Below are 20783 nucleotides of genomic sequence, written 5' to 3' on the forward strand. Positions count from 1 at the left end.
GAGGTAGTTAAGACAGGGACTATCCCAACATTTAAGAAACAGTTAGACTGATACATGGATAGGAACGGTTTGGAGGGATATGGACCAAAATCAGGTAGTGTAGCTGGGACATGGCGGGTGTGGGCAAGTTGCGCCGAAGGGCCTGTTTTCATACTGTAGCACTCTATGACTACATTATACCTCCACCATGCATGAACGCTTCAAAATCAAGTGGTCAAGTTTTATTGCCATATGCTCAAGCATAGAAACATAGAAAATAGGTGCAGGAATAGGCCACTCGGCCCTTTGAGCCAGCACTGCCATTCAATATGATCATGACGGTTCATCTAAAATCAGTACCTCTTTCCTGTTTTTTCCCCATATCTCTTGATTCCGCTAGCCCCAAGAGCTAAATGTAACTCTCTTGAAAACATCCAGTGAATTGGCCTCCACTGCCTTCTGTGGCAGAGAATTCCACAGATTCACAACTCTCTGCGTGAAGAAAGTTTGTCCTCATCTCAGTCCCAACTGGCCTACCCTTTATTCTTAAACTGTGACCCCTGGTTCTGAACTCCCCCCAACATCGGGAACATTTTTCCTGCAGTTATCGTAAATGAAAATCTAGCAGGCAACCAGGATGCTTTCTCCAACCACCCCCATATGAAGGCTACTATCTTCCACCGTTTCTACCCAGTGCTTGATACTTACTTCCAGCAGCCACTGGTTGTCCTCCAGGACGCACCAAGCCACAGCCTGATCCATGCCGGTCACCAAGGTGAATTTGGCAAAGAGACACTCACGGCAGTGGCACAACGCTTCCGAGGCCTCCGACGGCCCGGGACTCTTGCACTGAGGCTGCTCCATGGCGGGAACTGCAGCGAGCGACTCGCCAGCCCAGCAAACACTCGCCAGCCCGGCTCCCCGTCTGCATCTGTCCCCGCCCGCTGCTTCTGCTTCCATCCCTCCCTCCGCCCTGGATCTCCAACACCCGTGGCCCATGCAGTTGATATGAGTTTTGAAATTTTCGTTGATCACAGAATTTCTCACGACAGTGTGTGAGAAATTTGTGATCAGCGTGAGAGCGTGAGAATTAGGCGAAATGCGTGATTCTCACGCTCAATGCGTAAGATGGCAGCCCTGCATTAGATTTCCCCTCAACCTCTAAATTAAAAAAAATGTTTGTAGCTAATGCCCTCCAAATACAAGCAGCATTCTGATAAACCTATTTTGCAGTCTCTCCAAAGCCTCCTCATGCTTTGCAATTTATTCCAATTATTGTGGCTGCTTAATCAGTTTGGGGCAATTACTAGGGTTCGACAATGAAACGTGAATGTGGCATTCAAGTACTCTAACAACTCATGAGCTTTGCACACATTGTCCTGAACCAGCCACATCGAAGCTATGGCCTAGAAAACACACCAAAGTATCTCCCTCCTTAGAAGGCTTAGGAAGTTCAACATGTCCTCAACAACCCTTGCCAATTTCTACTGATATGCTGTAAAAGGCATTTTATCGGGATGCATTGCAGCCTGGTTTGGGAACAGCTCCCTCCGAGACCATAAGAAATTGCAGAGGTTGTGGACGTAGTCCAAACATCACACAAACCAACATCCATTCCATTGACTCCATTTACACTTCAGGCTGCCTCAGAAAGACCGCCAGCATCATCAAGGATCAGTCTCACACGGTTCCTCCCTCATCTCCCCTAACCCCTTAGGCAGGAGGTACAGATATTTGATAACACATACCTCCAGATTCAGGAACAATTTATACCCAGCTGTTATCAGGCAACTGAACCGTCCTCTCATCAGCTGGAGCACGGTCCTGATCTATCTTCCTCGTTGGACACCTTTGGACAACTATCTGTAAAAACGTCTTGCTGTAACTGAGTACAGGTGACAATAATAAATTAAATTAAACTAAATACTTTAAAGGAAACAGAATTAATTTTCAAAACGTGTTGAGAGGATTTCTAACACTTCCCCATGTTCTAAATATAGTTAGCATTTATCTTGGGATAAAGATGAATAAAAGCTTGGTCATCCATAATGACTGAGGTTTTTTTATTTGAGACTGATATCTCACTGATCCAGAAAAATTAGAGAACTCTGTTTTGGTTTGGAGGTACACAAAAATGCTGGAGAAACTCAGCGGGTGCAGCAGCATCTATGGAGCGAAGGAAATAGGTAACGTTTCGGGCCAAAACCCTTCTTCTGACTGATAGGGGGTGGCGGGGAGAAGGAAGGAAAAAGGAGGAGGAGGAGCCTGAGGGCTGAGGGATGGGAGGGGACAGCTCGAGGGCTAAGGAAGGGGAGGAGACAGCAAGGGCTAACAAAATTGGGAGAATTCGATGTTCATGCCCGCAGGATGCAGACTCCCCAAGCGAAATATGAGGTGCTGTTCCTCCAATTTCCGGTGTTGCTCACTCTGGCAATGGAGGAGACCCAGGACAGAGAGGTCGGATTGGGAATGGGAGGAGGAGTTGAAGTGCTGAGCCACCGGGAGGCCAGATAGGTTCTTGCAGAACGAACGGAGGTGTTCGGCGAAGCGATCGCCCAACCTCCGCTTAGCCTCACCGATGTAGATCAGCTGACATCTAGAGCAGGGGATGCAGTAGATGAGGTTGGAGGAGATACAGGTGAACCTCTGTCGCACTTGGAACGACTGCTTGGGTCCTTGAATGGAGTCGAGGGGGGAGGTAAAGGGACAGGTGTTGCATTTCTTGCGGTTGCAACGGAAAGTGCCCTGGGAGGGGGTGGTATGGTAGGGAATGGAAGAATTGACAAGGGAGTTGCGGAGGGAGCGGTCTTTGCGGAAGGCAGACATGGGGGGAGATGGGAAGATGTGGCGAGTGGTGGGGTCACGTTGGAGGTGGCGGAAATGGCGGAGGATTATTTGTTGTATGTGACGGCTGGTGGGGTGAAAGGTGAGGACTAGGGGGACTCTGCCCTTGTTGCGAGTGCAGGGATGGGGAGAGAGAGCAGTGTTGCAGGGTATGGAAGAGACCCTGGTGCGAGCCTCATCTATGGTGGAGGAGGGGAACCCCCGTTCCCTGAAGAATGAGGACATTTCAGATGCCCTGGTGTGGAACGCCTCATCCTGGGAGCAGATGCGGCATAGGCGGAGGAATTGGTAGTAGGGGATGGAGTCCTTACAGGAAGCAGGGTGGGAAGAAGTGTAGTCCAGATAGCCATGGAAGTCAGTGGGTTTATACACCCCCTCTCTGTTTTGGTTTTCTGTCTATGCTGTTGTGCCTTAACTTTCAATTAAGGGGTTTTTGATTTGTCAGTGGAACTAAAAAATATGTTTTTATTCATTCAGGGCTGTGTAGATTAGGAGTTATTGCCCATCCCAAATTATTTCTGCCAAAATGGTTGTATCCTGCCCTTTTGAACAGTACAGTTTATGATAATAAAATTACTTCTACGGTGTCATTAGGTGCTTTGTTTCAGGAGTTTAACCCAGCAGCAATCAAGGAACAATGATACAGTTAAGGGCCTGTCCCACTAGGTGATTTTTTAGACGGCTGCCGGCGACTACGACAATGGACGTAGTGACATATTTTTATATCGTTTCAAGGATTCTTTCCTTTTTGACAATGATTGAAGACAGGGGATCAGAAGATAATCGATATGCATTCACGAGCTCTCCACGAGACCTTCAATACCATCGAAAGATAAATCTTCCAAACACAGCCTCTTGATTAATAGTTTCTTTATTGTAGTAGTAAAAACAGTAAGATATTCATCCCACTTCTTGCATAAGTACATTTTAATCTTACTCATGGTCATACTCGTGCATGGTCGAAAGCTGTGACCTCTCCCCCATGCTTCTTCAAACTAAACTAACTACTCGGAAGTCTGCGCGAGAATCCCAGCCGTTAACACGTCTCAGACTACGTATAAATCCCACCCACATAAATACAGGCAGATAAAATTTGAAGGTAACTTGTTATAATTATATACTGAATTAGCTAAATGGCTACTACAAGCGGTACAAATACAGAGAGATATGAGGGTATACATCAATAGTTCATTGAAAACAGCAGATAGGTTGAAAAACTGTTTAACAAAGCATAACTTTGGGCTTTATAAATAGAAGCCACAATGAGCCTTTATAGAATGATAGAGTATTTTAAGAGTTCTGGGCACCATACCCAAAGAAAAAGTTAGGGGCTTTAGCGAGGGGGTCAAATGAGATTTACTGAAGTGAATCAGATCTGAGGGATTTTAGTTACATGACTAGACTGGAGAAGCTGGGAGCTAAATAAGTGCTTACCCATCCTCTTCCTGGTTTCCCTCTTGTTTTTAATATAGGTATATAAAGCTTTAAGATTTTCTTTAATCCCATTCACCAAAGCCATTTTTTGGCCCATATTGGCCCTTCCAATTGCCTGCTTAAGTTCTTTGCTCCTTTCTTTAGATTCCTCAAAGGTCCTGTCTGATTCTAACCTTTTAAACCTTACACACGCTTCCTTTCTCTTTTTGACCAAATTTGCAACCTCATCCAAGGTTTCCTTACTTTGTCATCGTCTTCCCTCCTTATTTAAACATACTGTTAAATTATATTTTTTCACGTCAGTAGTTGTGGTGTCATTATTATTAACTACCATTTATTTTCTTAATTTCAGATCATAAATCCAATTTAAATTCCATACTTAACATGGTGGGATTTGAGCATGGATCTCTAGACTTTTAGTTTAAGCTCCAGATTACTATTCTAATAATTAACTGTGTTACCATAGCACTAAATTCACTCCCAACAACTGCCAAGAGCAGAATTATGAAACCCTGCCATGGTTAAACATAAAACAGGTCTTGAAAAGGGATTGAGTTATTGTTTTTGGGCTCTGACACTGAAAGGTTTAATAAAGCTGGCCTATACTAGTTGATATATGGATATCCCGCAGCTCCGCTCTTGCTCCCCATCCCCCCCCCCCCAGTTGTAACAGGGGTAGAGTCCCCCTAGTCCTCACCTTCGACCCCTTCCGCCGTCGCATACAGTACTTAATCCTGCAACATTTTCACCACCTACAACAGTATCCCACCACTAGCCACTTCTTTCCATCTCCACCCCTTTCCGTTTCCGCAGAGACAGTTCCCTCCACAACTCCCTGGCCAACTCGTCCCTTCCCACCCAAACCACCTGCTCCCCAGGTACTTTCCCCTGCAACTGCAGAAGATGAAATACCTGTCCCTATACCTCCCTCCTCGACTCCATCCAAGGACCCTGACAGTCTTTTCAGGTGAGGCAGAGGTTCACTTGCACTTCCTCCAACCTCATCTACTGTATCCGCTATACCAGGTGTGAACTATATATCGGCGAGACCAAATGCAGGCTCGGCGATCGTTTTGCTGAACACCTCCGCTCAGTCTCTGTCAACCTACCTGATGTCCCGGTTACTAAACACTTTAACTCCCCCTCCCATTCCCACACTGACCTTTCTGTTCTGGGCCTCCTCCATTGTCAGAGTGATGCCCAGATCAAATTGGAGGAACAGCATCTCATATTTTGCTTGGGAAGCTTACACCCAAGTGGTATGAACATTGACCTCCAACTTAAAATAACCCTTGCTTTTCCTCTCTCTCAATCCCTCCCCCTTCCCAGTTCTCCAGCCAGTCTCACTGTCTCCGACTACATTTTATCTCTGTTTGCTTTGTTGTTATTTTCTCTCAGCTAACAATGATCTATTCTACATTTTTCCCTGGTCTCCATTCCCTTTGTCCTATTTTCACACCTTGCACTTACTTATCTTTGTATCTCCCTCTCTCCTGTCATCAGTCTGAAGAAGAGTCTTGACCTGAAACGTCACCCATTCCTTTTCTCCAGATATACGGACTGTCCCGTTGAGTTACTCCAGCTTTTTATGTCTATCATTGGTTTAAAGCAGCAATGTTTTAATCATCTAGCCTATCATGCTCACTGAGAAGTGGTGCAAAAAGTTTCAATCTTTGCTTACTTGCATTCAGAAGAAATCTCTTTTAAATGCATAGGATGTGTAGGAAAGAACTGCAGGTGCTGGTTTAAACCGAACATTCTTCAGACTGAAGGGTCTCAACCCGAAACGTCACCCATTCCTTCTCTCCTGTCCCGCTGAGTTACTCCAGCATTTTGTGTCTATTTTCTTTTAAAAGCATTAAATCTATTGCTTTTAAGGAATATTTGGATTTAAAGAACATTTTCCTGAAATTGTTATTTTCTTTGTACACGTCCCCTGTGAATCATTCCTTCTCAATGCAATTTCCAATTGGAACTTATTCCAGAAAGCAGTTTGAAATTTCTTTCCCTTTCATACAAAGTGAGAGTTAATTCAATTGAGATTTCTCACAATTATTTTTCTGAATATTGTTTTCAGAATTGGCTCACAGGTGACATTGGCTCATGCACAAATGATTAGCATTATGGTAGTTCTTTGAAACTACCCGTAAGTGGTAACTGCAAGTCTGACAGTGACGTATAGCAGAGTGCAGCACCTCGGGAAATTGTAAAGTCGGCAGAGAACGACGATGATAAGCCAAGGTTATCCTGAGCTTATAGTAAATCACATCAGTAGAGCCAGGATTTTGCCTTCAATGCCATGTGCCTATTCATGCCTTTTTTGACGATTTCACCAGGATAATGCCGTTTTCATGACCGATTGCCTAAATCGGCCTTTTTTTGCCGTTTGGTAAAAGGTCGTGCTATTTTCTCTAGTTGTACTGTGATTACAATGATGTTTTCTATGTTAACACGTTAATATTAATGTTATTATTAATGTGTTAACATAGTATAACTTACAAGAAATCTTCCACCACCGGGGCAAAACCGGGGGCGCCACAGTCGGTCGTTCATGTTGCTGCCCACTGGTTCAGTTTTCTCCAAGATCTATTTTAGAAAGAACTGCAGATGCTGGAAAAATCAAAGGTAGACAAAAAATGTTGGAGAAACTCAACGGGTGAGGCAGCATCTATGGAGAGAAGGAATAGGCGACGTTTCGGGTTGAGACCCTTCATCAGACTGATGCGGGGGAGGGGGCGGGAAAAAGAATGGAAGAGGCGGAGACAGGACTAGAAGGAGAGCTGGGAAGGGGGGGGAGGGAGAAGACAAGGGCTATCTAAAATTAGAGGTCAATGTTGATACCGCTGGGATGTAGACTACTCAAGCGAAATACCCAAGCTTGTTTCCTCACTACATTTACTGCTGGCTCCAGTCGCAAATCTGAATTTTCGAGTGATCTGTGCAAGGCATTCATTGATGCTGGAATTCCACTGTGGAAATTGGAAAACAAATCTCTCAGAGGTTTTTTAGAAGAACAGAAACCAAGCGAGTCATCATTACGGAAAAATTATGTTGACAGCAACTTCAACATTGTTGTGCAGAAAATTAGAGATGAAGTTGCATGCAACAAAATATGGATCTCAATAGACGAGACATCCGATGCTGTGGGGAGATATGTTGCCAATGTGGTCACCGGTACACTGGAGGTAGGTCAACAATCAAAAGAGTATTTGTTGGCATTGGAAATATTGGGGAAGTCAAACAGCTCAACTATTGCTCAGTTGTGTACAGTTTCACTTGCTATAATTTGGCCAGAAGGTATAAAACACGAGAATGTTCTTCTGTTTGTGACTTAAAGTTTTAATCCCCAAAATGTTGCATTTGACATGCTTAGCTCAAGGACTTCATAGAATTGCCATGCACATACGTAGCTTGTTTTCAAATGTCGATCGCCTAGTTTCCAATGTCTAGAAAAACTTCCTCAAAGAGCCGTCACGTGTGCAGTTGTTCAAGGAAATGGCACCCAAGATTCCGCTACCTCCTGAGCCCCTTTTGACTAGGTGGGGTACATGGATCTCTGCTGTACTCTACTATGCTGCAAATTTTGAAAAGATAAAATAAATCATCAACTGTTTTGAAGAAGAAGAATCTGCTGCAGTCAGGATCGTCAGTGAAATCATGCAGAAGAAGTCGCTCCACCGCGATCTTGTGTTTGTTGCTTCCTTTTTTGCAAACTTCCCACAAGCTATCACTTCCCTTGAGAAACGTGGTGAAACATTAGTGTATCTTCTTCTGCACTTTCGCCAAAACCTCCATATTCTTTCTATAGTATGACGACTAAAACTGAACTCACTACTCCTATGCAAAATTTTATACTGCTGAAACAATGTTATTGGAATCGGAAACAAAAAATAAACTTCTGGAGAATGCAGGTCAAGCAGCATCTGTGGAGGCACAGGGATGGTCAAAAATTTGGGTCGAGATACTGCATCAGGATTCACAGCTGCAACATGACTTCACAACTTTTATATCATGATGAAATGAGGCATGCCAAGCACCTTGCTTATTCCCCTATTCCTTTTTTACCCCCCTATTCATTTGTGTTATCACTTTCACAATAGACAATAGGTGCAGGAGTAGGCGATTCGGCCCTTTAAGCCAGCACCGCCATTCAATGTGATCATGGCTGATCACCCACAATCAGTACCCCATTCCTGCCTTCTCCCCATATCCCCTGACTCCGCTATCTTCAAGAGCCCTATCTAGTTCTCTCTTGAAAGTATCCAAAGAACCGGCCTCCACCACCCTCTGAGGCAGAGAATTCCACAGACTCATAACTCTCTGTGTGAAAACGTGTCTCCTCGATGTTTCACGATTGGCTTGCAAGCCTTTTATGTCAATGCTCCTAGGTATTCTGCCATTGAGTAAGCAGACATTCCCCGACTTACGCATCAGAATCGCCTTGAATAGTTAGAAACAAAGATGTGCAAGAAGTGCAGCTGCCGACAAGAAGAAGCAGTATCTGGTGAGAGGGGAGAAACCCCCATAGTGACCGAGCACGTCCTGTCGGTACCGGAAGCCTGAAGAAAGTGCTGTCAGCCAGCAGCATGATCCGCAACAACAGCCGGGTCACCCATACATTGTGATAGCTAGTGAAGAGGATAGCTGGTGCACCTTGTGGAAGATGTCGGGGACACAGCCAGACATTGCTCTTCACTGCCTCCCTCATTCTCGCTCGCTTTTCCAGTCTTGCACCGAGTTCGGGGGTCACTTATATCTATGAAGCTGGCTGTTATTCCATCCTTTAGTTGCAATAACACAGGTCATTCAGGAAACGGGACCACTATTGTGAATTGTTTACATAAGTGCAAGTTTACATAATTCGCCTATTATTACGTAATTATTACAAGTTGGTGGTGGACTTTAGGAGGAGAGGAACACCCCTGTCCCATCAATGGTGTGGATGTGCAATGATGTGGAAAACGTGGATTGCATTCTCCGGAACGGCTGAGGTGAAGCCTGATAGAAGTTTATAAAATATTGAGAGGTGTAGACAGGGTAGTTTTAAGGCAAGTTTTATGAACAAGTAGGTGTTTTTTTATAGGTAGGTACCTGGAATGTTCTCCAAGGGGAGATGGTAGAAGAAGATATAATAGCATTGTTTAAAACAGACTTAAATAAGCAGAAAATGGAGGGAGAGGTCGAGATCCCGATACTGGGTCCCAATCCAAAACGTTGACAATTCCGTTTTCCCCCACAAATGCTGATCAACCTGCTGTCCCACTAGCAGCTTTGTTGTTGCTCCAGGGAATAAAGGAATGCAACAATGTGCAGTAGTTGGGATAAGTAAGATGATTCAGACATGGTAGGCCGAAAGGCCTTTTACTGTCCTGCCTAGTTTTACATTCCAATAAATGTTGGCCTTTCCAACAGTTCCCGGATCCCAATAAACTAATATAAAAATGAATAATGAATTGCACTAACAATAATATATCATTAATATATCCAATTTAGTATATGAAAGCATCATCTAATTGAAAGTTGCAGACATTGTGGATAAATAACGTTGGTTTGTAAAAGTACAGTAACAAAGTCTTTTCTTTCAAGGCAGCAGTACATTCCTGCAAACAGACCTTTGCTAATCCAACACTAATGAGTGTACACTTGCCAGTGCATACTTACACGCAAACATACTCGTACCCACATTCCTAACAGTATTACCCCTTCCTACCTCCCTCAGACTTTTCCAGTCTCCCATTTTCCATGTTTTCTCTTTCCATTCTGTCCTTCCTGCACACTCCCACTCAAATTTCATCCCTTCCCTGCACCAATGGCTGCTCATTCTGCCTTGGGATGTCAAAATTCACCCCCTTGAAAATTCTCTCACTTCAACAAAGCTCCAGGCCACTACTTGCACATGCACGATGCAAGCCCGAGGCCAGAGTGCGGGTTGTTGCCATAGAGTTGTACAGCATAGAAATAGGCTCCTTGGCCCACCACATCTTAATTGATTTTCTTGCAAATTTCTCTAATTCCATTTGTTTGCATTAGGATTGCCTTGCCTATTTAAGTGTCTGTCTAAAAAGCATTTGCAACAAACATCGGAGTGGAACCAATTTTTTCCAGTTGCTTATCTAGATGCCTTTTATCATTGTGTAGGAAGGAACTGCAGATGCTGGTTTAAACCGAAGATAAACACAAAAAGCTGGAGTAACTCAGTGGGACAAGCAGCATCTCTGGAGGGAAGGAATGGGTGTGTTTCGGGTGTGAAGAGGGGTCTCGACCCGGAACGTCACACATTTCTCCTATCCAGAGATGCTGCCTGTCCCGCTGAGTTACTCCAGCTTTTTGTGTCTTTTTAATCATTGCACTACTATTCAGCTACTTCATCCTTCAGCTAAGATTTTGAGTTTCATATCATAATTTGAAATGTAGAACAAAATATATGGGGAAAATAAAATGTTAATATCAAAGGATTGTTATTTTTATTAGGTGAAAGTAAATCATAAAATTAGGTCTTGCATACTTTATGTTGACTTCTGTTATGATTAGCATGACTGCTTAGTTATGTAATCCATACTCTAGTGGAAAATCTGACTATATATTGTGGAATTCCAGCTGTCTTCTCTTCATAAGATACAAGGCATAGGAACATGATTCATGTATTTCCTGTGGTGCTAAAATATAACAATATAATTTAATGTGCAACTATATCTTGTTATAATGCTTCCAAAATGTTATTGTTTTGTTGTTAGTTTTATTTTTCAGCAGAATGTGAGCAAACTCTTGCACCTGACCAATTGAATGCCATCATAATTGTTACTGAACATTTGTCAGAATACATCAATAGAAAGCTTGGGACATGTTAGTTCCATGCAACTTACCATTAGGCCGGTCAATATAACGCCAAATCATCATATTCTTTTAAAACTGATACCTGTTTTTTTTTTTAAATGAACAGAAAATGGCAATAGAATATTTTTTGCAGTATTGTGATCAGCTAATCCCAGAATTATTACAGGCATCAAGCTGGACAAGCTGAGGAGAACTTGATTCTTATGTTGTTTTGAGCAGACAATAGAGTGATTGAATATGTAGTTGACATTATTCCAGGCACATTCATCACCATTACATCCATCCAAGCCTTGGAACACATTTATGATTTTTTTAGCTCCCTTCGGACATGCCAAGGCCTCTCACAAATTAATTCGTTTTGAACGAGAAATTTGAATTTGTTGGAAATATTCAACAGTCAGTTGGGATTTGCGGAGGAAGAAACATAACATTTCAGGTTGATGACTTTCATTGGAACCAGGCTGTTAGACATGAAACCAGTTTAAAGTAATTTAATGAGAGGCATTGATTTGTAACAATGAAAATGTTAAATACTAGTGGGTATTGACTTGAGGTGAAAGGGGGAATTCCAGTCGAGATTTATGAAGGAAATATACAATACGGAGGGTGGTAGGCACCTGGAATGCGCTGCCAGGGTAAACGGTCGAAGCAGATACAGAGCAATGTTTAAGCAACATTTAGACAGACACTTGGAAAAAAAACAGCCAAGGAATAGAAACATGTGGACCTTGTAAAATTAGATGAGATTAGTTTAGATTGGCATTATCGTGTGGATATCATGGGCCAAATGACCTTTTCCTGTGCTGTACTGTTCTATGTATGGCTGTATGGTAATTCGAATTTCACTGTACCTTCATTGGTACAAATGACAATAAAATGACCTTTGAACCTTTATGTTGTACCAGTGGCCGATAGTAAAATCACTGCTAGGAACAGATAATGAAGGCAGATTCAATTGAAGTACTTAAAGGGAAGATAAGTGGCTTAAAATAATTTGCAAGGCTATGGTAGCAGGGAAGTGGGGACTGGCTTGAGTGCTGTCATATGGATTTTGCAGGCCAAAAGCATTCTTAAATGGTATAACCATTCTGTGAACATGACAAAATATAAAATTTGTATAGATTTACATAATTAATGTGCCAAATTAACTACATCATATGTCTTCCTCAAATGTTAAGAAATTATACACATTTCTTCAATGATCAAACATTTATCCACATTCTATCCCCAATTTTTGCCATGATCCAAACAAAAAATGTTGGCTATGTAAAGCATTTTAACACAGGATCTTCTGGAATTTCAGAGCTTTGAACTTAAAACTGGACTACTTTGATGTGCCTAAGGAGCTGAGCGCTGATGTTTTTATTATCTGTCTAGAACCAGTAGACAAATGATTAAAAGATTGGCATTGACAACTGACATTCACAATCTGGAAAACACTTAACAGCAAACTTTCATTATCAGAACAAACTAAAGAGGAATAACCTTTTGTATAAACAAATACCGGTACAGATTGGCAGTTGGAAAAAAGTAAAAAAATTAGCCAGACTTCCTGTGTCTGATTGCTGTTCGTAATCCCCAGCTGGAAACTGGATGTGCTGGCTTGATCAGGGTTGGTTGCAGTAATTCTGATTGTTGATTGAGTTAGGAACATTCACAGTTTGTGCTAACTTGATACCTTCACGGGTGCAGTACTGGATGACTGCCAACACAAGTGGTGACCAACCCCTGTAGGAATGGCTGTACAAATAGGAAGAGGAGAAGCGATAAGGCTGCTGTCGTTTACTTTTTTGGGGGAGAAGGAACCGTTAAATAATTTTATCTAATTTAGTTTTACTGCAAGGTTACTCTGACAGCCTGACAGTGATCACCAACTCTTTGCATTTTGCATGTGTGTTGTAATACATCAGACTTCCCCCTCAGCAACATCAAATCGTCTCTGCTGTATGAACTACATGCTTTCCTGCTTGAGATTATAAAAACACTGAAGAAAATTATTATATGTTTTGAAGAAATCAATTTGAATAATCTGCTGATGTGTCAGGTTTAGTTTCTACACTTGTATGCAATATTGTAGTTTTGTTTCAGAGCCAGAAATATTTTCCTATGGTTGCGTGAGATTCCAGGAGTGTCCGGACATTGCAGATATGAGCAGATGTTACTGAACTATTCACATCTGTGAGTCAGCTCCCCATGAATTGAGCTCCTTGTAAAGCGTGCCCTGAGATGGTGATTCTGTTTTTTTCAAATCTGTTCAAATTTGGAGCAAATCAGCGCTTGAAAATGGAATTTAAAGGAGATTGTTTTTGTTTTCAATATAGTTGGACCGTTAAAAAAAAAAACTTTTTGGAATGAACATTTATTTGCATGAGGTTGACATTAAGCCAAAGAAGAATAAGAGGAAGTTCTGATGGAATCTGTGGGCTGTTTCTCGTCCATGGAGGAAAAGATTTCAGCCAGAATAGAACTGGAAGAATGTGGAAAGTATGACTCCATAAAACCTTTCATATAGTTAAGAAAAAAAATGTTTTAGCAACTGTTTTTAAATGCTAGCGCACATATTTGAGTTTGTATGTACATTTTATTCATTTTTCTTTTTCTAATTTTACTAGATGTGGAATACCTGCTTTTTAAAAGCTTTAAACTATAGTTTGGGTTATGGCATTAGCAATTACCTTAATATATTTTTAATGCATTTTTAGCCAAGGTCATGAACTCCAGACAGTATTAAAGTGTACATCACTGCCTTCTTATTTATACGTTTTACTGACAGCATTTTGGATCAGTGCAAATTGAAAGGGCACTTGAACTGACTGCTCACATCACTGGAGCAGATGATCTTTAGTTCTGTACATTCATCCACATCCACAAAGCATTGGTTGGTGGCATTTCTGATGATAAAGAACAAAATGTGAGCTTTGATATGGGTGGGCGTTAATTGGTTGGGGAACTGGATCCATTTTAAAACAGGAAAGCTAAGATTAAACTTAGAGGAACTGCATCGGACCTTTCCCTAATATAAGGTGAAATTAATTGAAACGTTATTACGAGTGATACCGGCTGTGGCTATGTCAGTCTGTACTGACAACTTTACACTTTCATTTGCTTGTATTAGGAAAAAGCTTGATGTAGTTAATATAAGTTTTATCTTGGCTTTCCTCTGTGACCAAATTGCAAAATCGAGGCAGTGAAGTAGGTAAAGGGTAAAGTAGCAACCAGTCATGCATCTTTGCACCATCATTATATTTATATGGTGCGATAATGCTTGGAGCACAAGAATAAAGAAAAGTAAAACAAATTTTAAAAATGTTACATAGGTTTTATACTACAAAAATGTAATGCAAATAACGAATATTTGTATGAGAATTTGTCTTAAGAATATTTAGTTAGACAATCAGGAAGCTAGATAACGAGGATTCTTAAAAATGAAGGTTATTGCTAAATGTTTAATTGTGGGTAGTGTTATGGAACACAAAGATCTTGGGGTACAAGAGCATAGTCCCCTAATATAGACAAAACAAGATAGACAAGGTGGTGAAGGCGTATGGCATGCTTGCTATTGTCAGTCTTGAGTATTAAGAGTTGGAGTAACCTGCACAAAACTTTGCTTAGGATGCATTTGGAATACTCGGTGCAGTTCTGATAGCCCCATTCCAGGAAGGTGCAGAAAAGGTTAATAAGATGTTGCCTGGAGTTTTGGATAGATTGGAGAGTTTTAGTTATAAGGAGAGATTGGATAATAGGGTGGATCTTTTTTACTTTGGAGCAAAGGAAGCTGATTGGTGACATGTAGAGGTATGTAAAATTATAAGAAGGAATAGAATAGAATAGAATAGAATAGAATAGAATACGTTTATTGTCATTGCACAAACATCTGTGCAACAAAATTCCATTGCAACTCCTTCGGTGTGTACATAAAAGACACAGGATAAAAAATTAAAAAAGAACAAAACACAACAGCCATTGACTCACATATATACAAGATCAGTAAAGAAAATAATAAATAGGTATTAAAAACATTTTAAAAGAATATTGCGCATTATCTTGCACCCCGAATTATATTGTGCTTCCCCCAGTGTTCTCTGTTAGAGTTAAGTTATTTTATCGCACATGGGTAGAGACTATTTTTTAGTCTACCGGTGAGAGCCTTCAGAGACCTGTATCGCCTCCCAGAGGGTAGCAGAGTGATTGGCAGGGTGGGATGTGTCCTACTTGATGTTTGTGGCCCGGCGCAAGCATCAGGCCCTGTATATGTCATCCAGGGAGGGCAGTTGAGCGTTTGTGATGCTCTGTGCAGTTTTAATAACTCTCTGCAGCGCCCTCCTCTCAGCCACAGTGCAGCTAGCAAACCACACCAGGATGCCATAGGAGAGGATACTTTCCACAGCGCACCGGTCGAAGGACAGCAGCAGCGGCTGTGAAACGTTTGCTCTCCGCAGAGACCTCAGGAAATACAGCCGCTGCTGTGACTTGTTCATTGTTCATTTGAGGTCCTGGGAGATGTATATTGCCAGGAACTTAAAGTCAGTGACTCTCTCCACCATGTCTCCTTTGATGTAGAGAGGAGCAGGTTCCTCTTTCCTCCTCCTGAAGTCAATAACCAGTTCTTTTGTTTTTGTTGGGTTGAGTACCAGGTTATTTTTAGTGCACCAGACAGTCAGTTTTTGGACTTCATCTCTGTAGGCAGACTCGTCGTCTGATGGGGTCGATAGCCCAATCACTTTATTCACATCCCTTTCCTGAAGGTGCTGCTGTTACTCTTTCTCTTAACCTACCTCATTTAGTTATTTTGTCATTGCATTTACTTCTTTTTTGCATTACTTTGGATTACAATCAAGCACAGTTCTACTGTTATTATGCAAATACTATTTACTCCGAGCTTCATGCGAACAAGGAATTTTATTGCACCCAACTGTAAATGACAAGAAACTAATCTGAAGGACTATGCCCTACATAGGAAATCTCAGGTGTGAGAACATGTGGAGTTAGTCGCACACTTCTTGCTGTCAGTATGTAAGACCTGTACTTTGGTCTTGGGTCCAAGTTTTTCATTGGAGTGGAAACATTAGTTGAAAGACTTAGCAAACTTGGGACAGATAGATTGAAATTGAGCATTATTTTGAAAATTCAGTCCATTGCTGATGTTGTACAAGTCCAGTCATACATCTTCAGTTTGAAGATTAAGTCTGTTGTTTCAGTCTTGTGAGCTCTAGTGTTTGAAACTATATTTAAAGTTGCATATACCCATTGACAGTTTGCTGCTGAGTGCTCACAGACTGTTATGACTACTGTTATAAATATTCTAAAATGTAAACAATAGGAATTAAGAATTATAATCTTCTATTCCGTTTGTATTAAAGCATGATATAATATTCTGTTGTATAAAAACTAAGCAAAGAAGAAGATCATGTTAAATTTTCAGTATTTAGTTCTAGTTCTATTATAGTGGTGATTTTTCCCTCGGTCCTTAACAGTACATCTTTCAAGCAACTATTCAATTCCTTTTAAAAGACCCATTTAATCTTTGCTTGGAAAACAGTTTGTGCTGGGAATTCCACAAAGGAAAGAGGATTAAATATTCTACAATGCCTTTTTTTCATTGATTTTCTTATGCTTTTATTTGCATTGCCATCTTGAAACCTTTTTTACATTTACATTTTTTTTAAAAATCACAACTGTGCTTGTAACTTCACTCTCGTCAATTTATAAAGCACATTTTCCCATTGATTCCATATTGCAATAATGACTATTTTTTAAATATTTTGATTGTGAGGTGCTTTAGGGTGTCTTAAACATTTTACAATAAAAATGTTCAACGTATCATATCGATAACCATAATTCTGCAGTTTAAAGACGCTCTCTTTATCACTTACTTCCCACTATTATCCCACAATTCTTATGTCCACATTCTGCTTAATTTGATATTTTTATGTTATGAGTCTCCTATGTAGTCCCATTACAGAAATAAATATAAACCATCTCACTATATTTAAGGTAGACAAAAATGCTGGTGGAACTCAGCGGGTGAGGCAGCTTCTATGGAAAGAAGGAATAGGTGACATTTCGGGTCGAGAACCTTCTTCAGACTATATTTAATATATTTACCCTCATTTATTTACCCACTATATTTAATGTATTTACCCTCATATCTTTAAAGAATTCTGTTTTCTTTAGCTCTACCGCCAAACATTTGGAAATTAACAGTTGATTTTTAATATAGTAATGCTGCCTGAAAAGGTGCAAGATCATATCAGGCTTAGATAAGGTAAATAGATAGAAGCTGTCTCTATTAGGGTGGCATAAGGTTGCAGCTGTCGTGTTGCTGCCTAACAACTCCAGGGAAGTCAGTTCAATCCTGACCTCGAGTGCTGACTGTGTGGAGTCTGCTTATTTCCTTCTGTAACCTCTAATGGCTAGTTTTCACGGGGCGACTTGACGCAAGATGTAGCCAGAATGGAGTGGTCGTGGTCTAGCACGATATCACACGATATAACGGGGGTAGAGTAAAGAGTTCCCACGGTACTCGGCAATTCTGTCATTTGTGCGAGTGACTTGTCCGTCTCCTGATCTTTCCCGAATGAACATCGTGGACTGTAGTGTAGTTAATCACGTGGCACAAATGATGTTACTTTGTTGTCATACACTATATTGGGTTTTTTTCACCCGAGCTCTTTAATGAGCTGAAGAATAATCTGTTTTTTTAGATAAATGTTGTTTGGTGTGATGCACCTTCTCTCAATATGTGCAAGAAGTCGTCTTTTTATTTTGTCAAATATGAATAAACACTGTATCTCACATTGACCGTGATGATTGTGTTATTTTATGATCTACTGAGAGGTGAAACTTTCAGTCTGAAGAAGGCTCTCGACCCGAAACGCCACCCGTTCCTTCTCTCCAGAGATGCTGCCTGTCCCGCTGAGTTGCTCCAAGCAACTGGTGTCTATCTTCAAAGGACTGACCAGGACTGCCTCTCTCTCTCTCTCTCTCTCTCTCTCTCTCTCTCTCTCTCTCTCTCTCTCCCTCCCTCTCTCTCCCTCTCTCTCACACAGGCATGAATGGATGAACTCCGCGGGCCAGGCAGCATCTACGGAGTGAAATGGACAGGCGACCCATTCTTCAGGCTGCCTTATGTCTCTCCCCCCCCTCACCCCAACTCCCACCCACACACGCGAATGCTGGAGAAACTCAGCGGGTGCAGCGGGGCCGAAACGGTGTCTATTTCCTTTGTTCCATAGATGCTGCTGCACCCGCTGAGTTTCTGCAGCATTCGCGTGTGGGGGTGGGAGGGGGGGGGGGTGGGGGGGGGAGAGACATAAGGCAGCCTGAAGAGTGGGTCGCCTGCCCATTTCCCTCCGTAAATGCTGCCTGGCCCGCGGAGTTCCTCCAGTCATGCCTGTGTGAGAGGGAAAAGGGAGGGAGAGAGAGAGAGAGAGAGAGAGAGGCAGTCCTGGTCAGTCCTTTGAAGATAGACACCAGTTGCTTGGAGCAACTCAGCGGGACAGGCAGCATCTCTGGAGAGAAGGAACGGGTGGCGTTTCGGGTCTTCACACTCTCCCTCCCTCACTCTCACACAGGCATGAATGGAGGAACTCCGCGGGCCAGGCAGCATTTACGTTCCTTCTCTCCAGAGATGCTGCCTGTCCCGCTGAGTTGCTCCAAGCAACTGGTGTCTATCTTCAAAGGACTGACCAGGACTGCTTCTCTCTCTGTCCATTTCCCTCCGTAAATGCTGCCTGGCCCGCGGAGTTCCTCCAGTCATGCCTGTGTGAGAGGGAGGGAGGAAGAGAGAGAGAGAGAGAGACGCACACACAAGGTGGATGCGAAATCTCACCTGTCTGTTTCAGTGACAGAAACCCACCGCCAGTAAATGAAGACACCCCCATCTGTCTCCCCCTCCTCTCCCTCGACTCCCCCACCTTTCCCTCCCAACTCCAGTCCCGTCCCGACCCCCTGGGAAACTGAAGGTTTCCCGCTGTAATTAAAGAGTTCCCACGGTAGACTGTAAAACTGGGACCTTGGTTCTGGACTCCCCCAACATCGGGAACATTCTTCCTCCATCTAGCCTGTACAATCCTGTAGATACGATTAGACAGGTATCTAGTTATTTAATTCAATTAATGATTTCTATCGCCCAGCCTCTCATCTTTCAATCGGGTTCGGCCAGGAAGGAACTGCAGATGCTGGATTAAAACGAAGATAGACACAACATGTAGCTCAGCGGGACAAGCAGCATATCAGAAGGGTCTCGACCCGAAATGTCACCCATTCCTTCTAACCAAAGATGCTGCCTGCCGTCGAACTCATTCTCTTTAAACCGGCATCTGCTGTTCCTTCCAAACATACACAAGAAATAAGCAACTTTTCGGGCCGAAACGTTGCCTATTTCCTTTGTTCCATAGATGCTGCTGCACCCGCTGTGTTTCTCCAGCATTTGTGTGTGTGGGTGGGAGTTGGGGGGGTAGAGAGATAAGGCAGCCTGAGGAAAGGCTCGCCTGTCAATTTTCCTCCGTAGATGCTGCCTGGCCCGCGGAGTTCCTCCAGTTAGAAACTGCTTTCAGACAAAAAAGAGACACACTGACATTAATGAAATGCTTAGCTAGTTTTATTAGATTTATATGTAAATAGCAAACTGGCTGGATTCACTCTATCCAACTTCCGGGTTCACCGTTCGCAGGAGTTCCCACGGTGACCGCAAGAGTTACTACGGATATCGCACGGGACACTTCGTTCATAAAATGTTGCAATGCTCAACCACAAGTGCACAAGTCACTCTTGGACAATTTCAAACATGTTTGAATTTTCTCCCGAGTACCCAAGGTACACGATTACCTGCCGTTAGCCCCACGGTGGTCCACGAATGCCGTATTGTTACCGCACGAGGTTCCCACGATGTCAAACTCTGGTTACCTCTTGCGTCAAGTCGCACCGTGAAAAGGGGGTTTAAGCGCCCTCTATTGTTTTCATATAAATCAACAGATACGCTGGGTGCAATGGCCTGTATTGCATTCCCTTTCAGCTAATGTTTTGTCGAGAATTGTTGGATAACAGCATTGTGCGGGTCAGCACGGTGCTGACTCCTGCAGCTACATGTTATAATGCAGAAGTCAGAAATATGGTGAAGGTCAGATGCTGGACAATTTACATTTCCTCTGATAATGGACTCGGTACTGTATCTGGGACAAAGTTCAATTGTGCTCAGCTGAAGAGCCAGACATTGTTCATATTTGGCTTCTCAACTTATAGTGTGACTCTAACTATTTAAATGGATTGCCAACTTGAATTGAAAAGATACGTGGTTTCTTTACTTAATTCATATTAACATTTTAAATTAAATTATAGCAGATAAATGCCTTTTAAAATTATATTTTCATAGTCATACAACATGAAAACAGACCATTCGGTCCAACACTCATGCCGATCAAGATGCCCTATCTAAACTGGTCCCATTTGTTGGGCGAGTCCAGAACCAGGGGCCACAGTCTTAGAATAAAGGGGAGGTCATTTAAGACTGAGGTGAGAAAAAACGTTTTCACACAGAGAGTTGTGAATTTATGGAATTGCCTGCCACAGAGGGCAGTGGAGGCCAAATCACTGGATGGATTTAAGGGAGAGTTAGATAGAGCTCTAGAGGCTAGTGGAGTCAAGGGATATGGGGAGAAGGCAGGCACGGGTTATTGATAGGGGACGATCAG

The 20783-nt window shown here is 42.3% G+C and overlaps 1 protein-coding gene across 7 annotated transcripts in view; it reads left to right on the forward strand.

Moving 5' to 3' along the window:
* The window catches only part of gjc2 (gap junction protein gamma 2), an 85861-nt gene that overhangs the window by 27271 nt on the left and 37807 nt on the right, over positions 1-20783 (forward strand). For 5 of the 7 annotated variants that reach the window (XM_055663641.1, XM_055663665.1, XM_055663657.1 and 2 more), the window contains one exon: positions 13413-13575. The exons of 1 other annotated variant lie outside the window; for it this stretch is intronic. The gene's annotated coding sequence lies outside the window, so the exon portion shown is untranslated. Of the gene's footprint in view, positions 1-11718; positions 13576-20783 lie in introns of those variants that run through there. One more of the 7 variants, XM_055663650.1, reaches the window with a different exon arrangement.

This window comes from Leucoraja erinacea, chromosome 2 (genome assembly GCF_028641065.1).
Source record: "Leucoraja erinacea ecotype New England chromosome 2, Leri_hhj_1, whole genome shotgun sequence".
Taxonomy (NCBI): Eukaryota; Metazoa; Chordata; class Chondrichthyes; order Rajiformes; family Rajidae; genus Leucoraja; species Leucoraja erinaceus.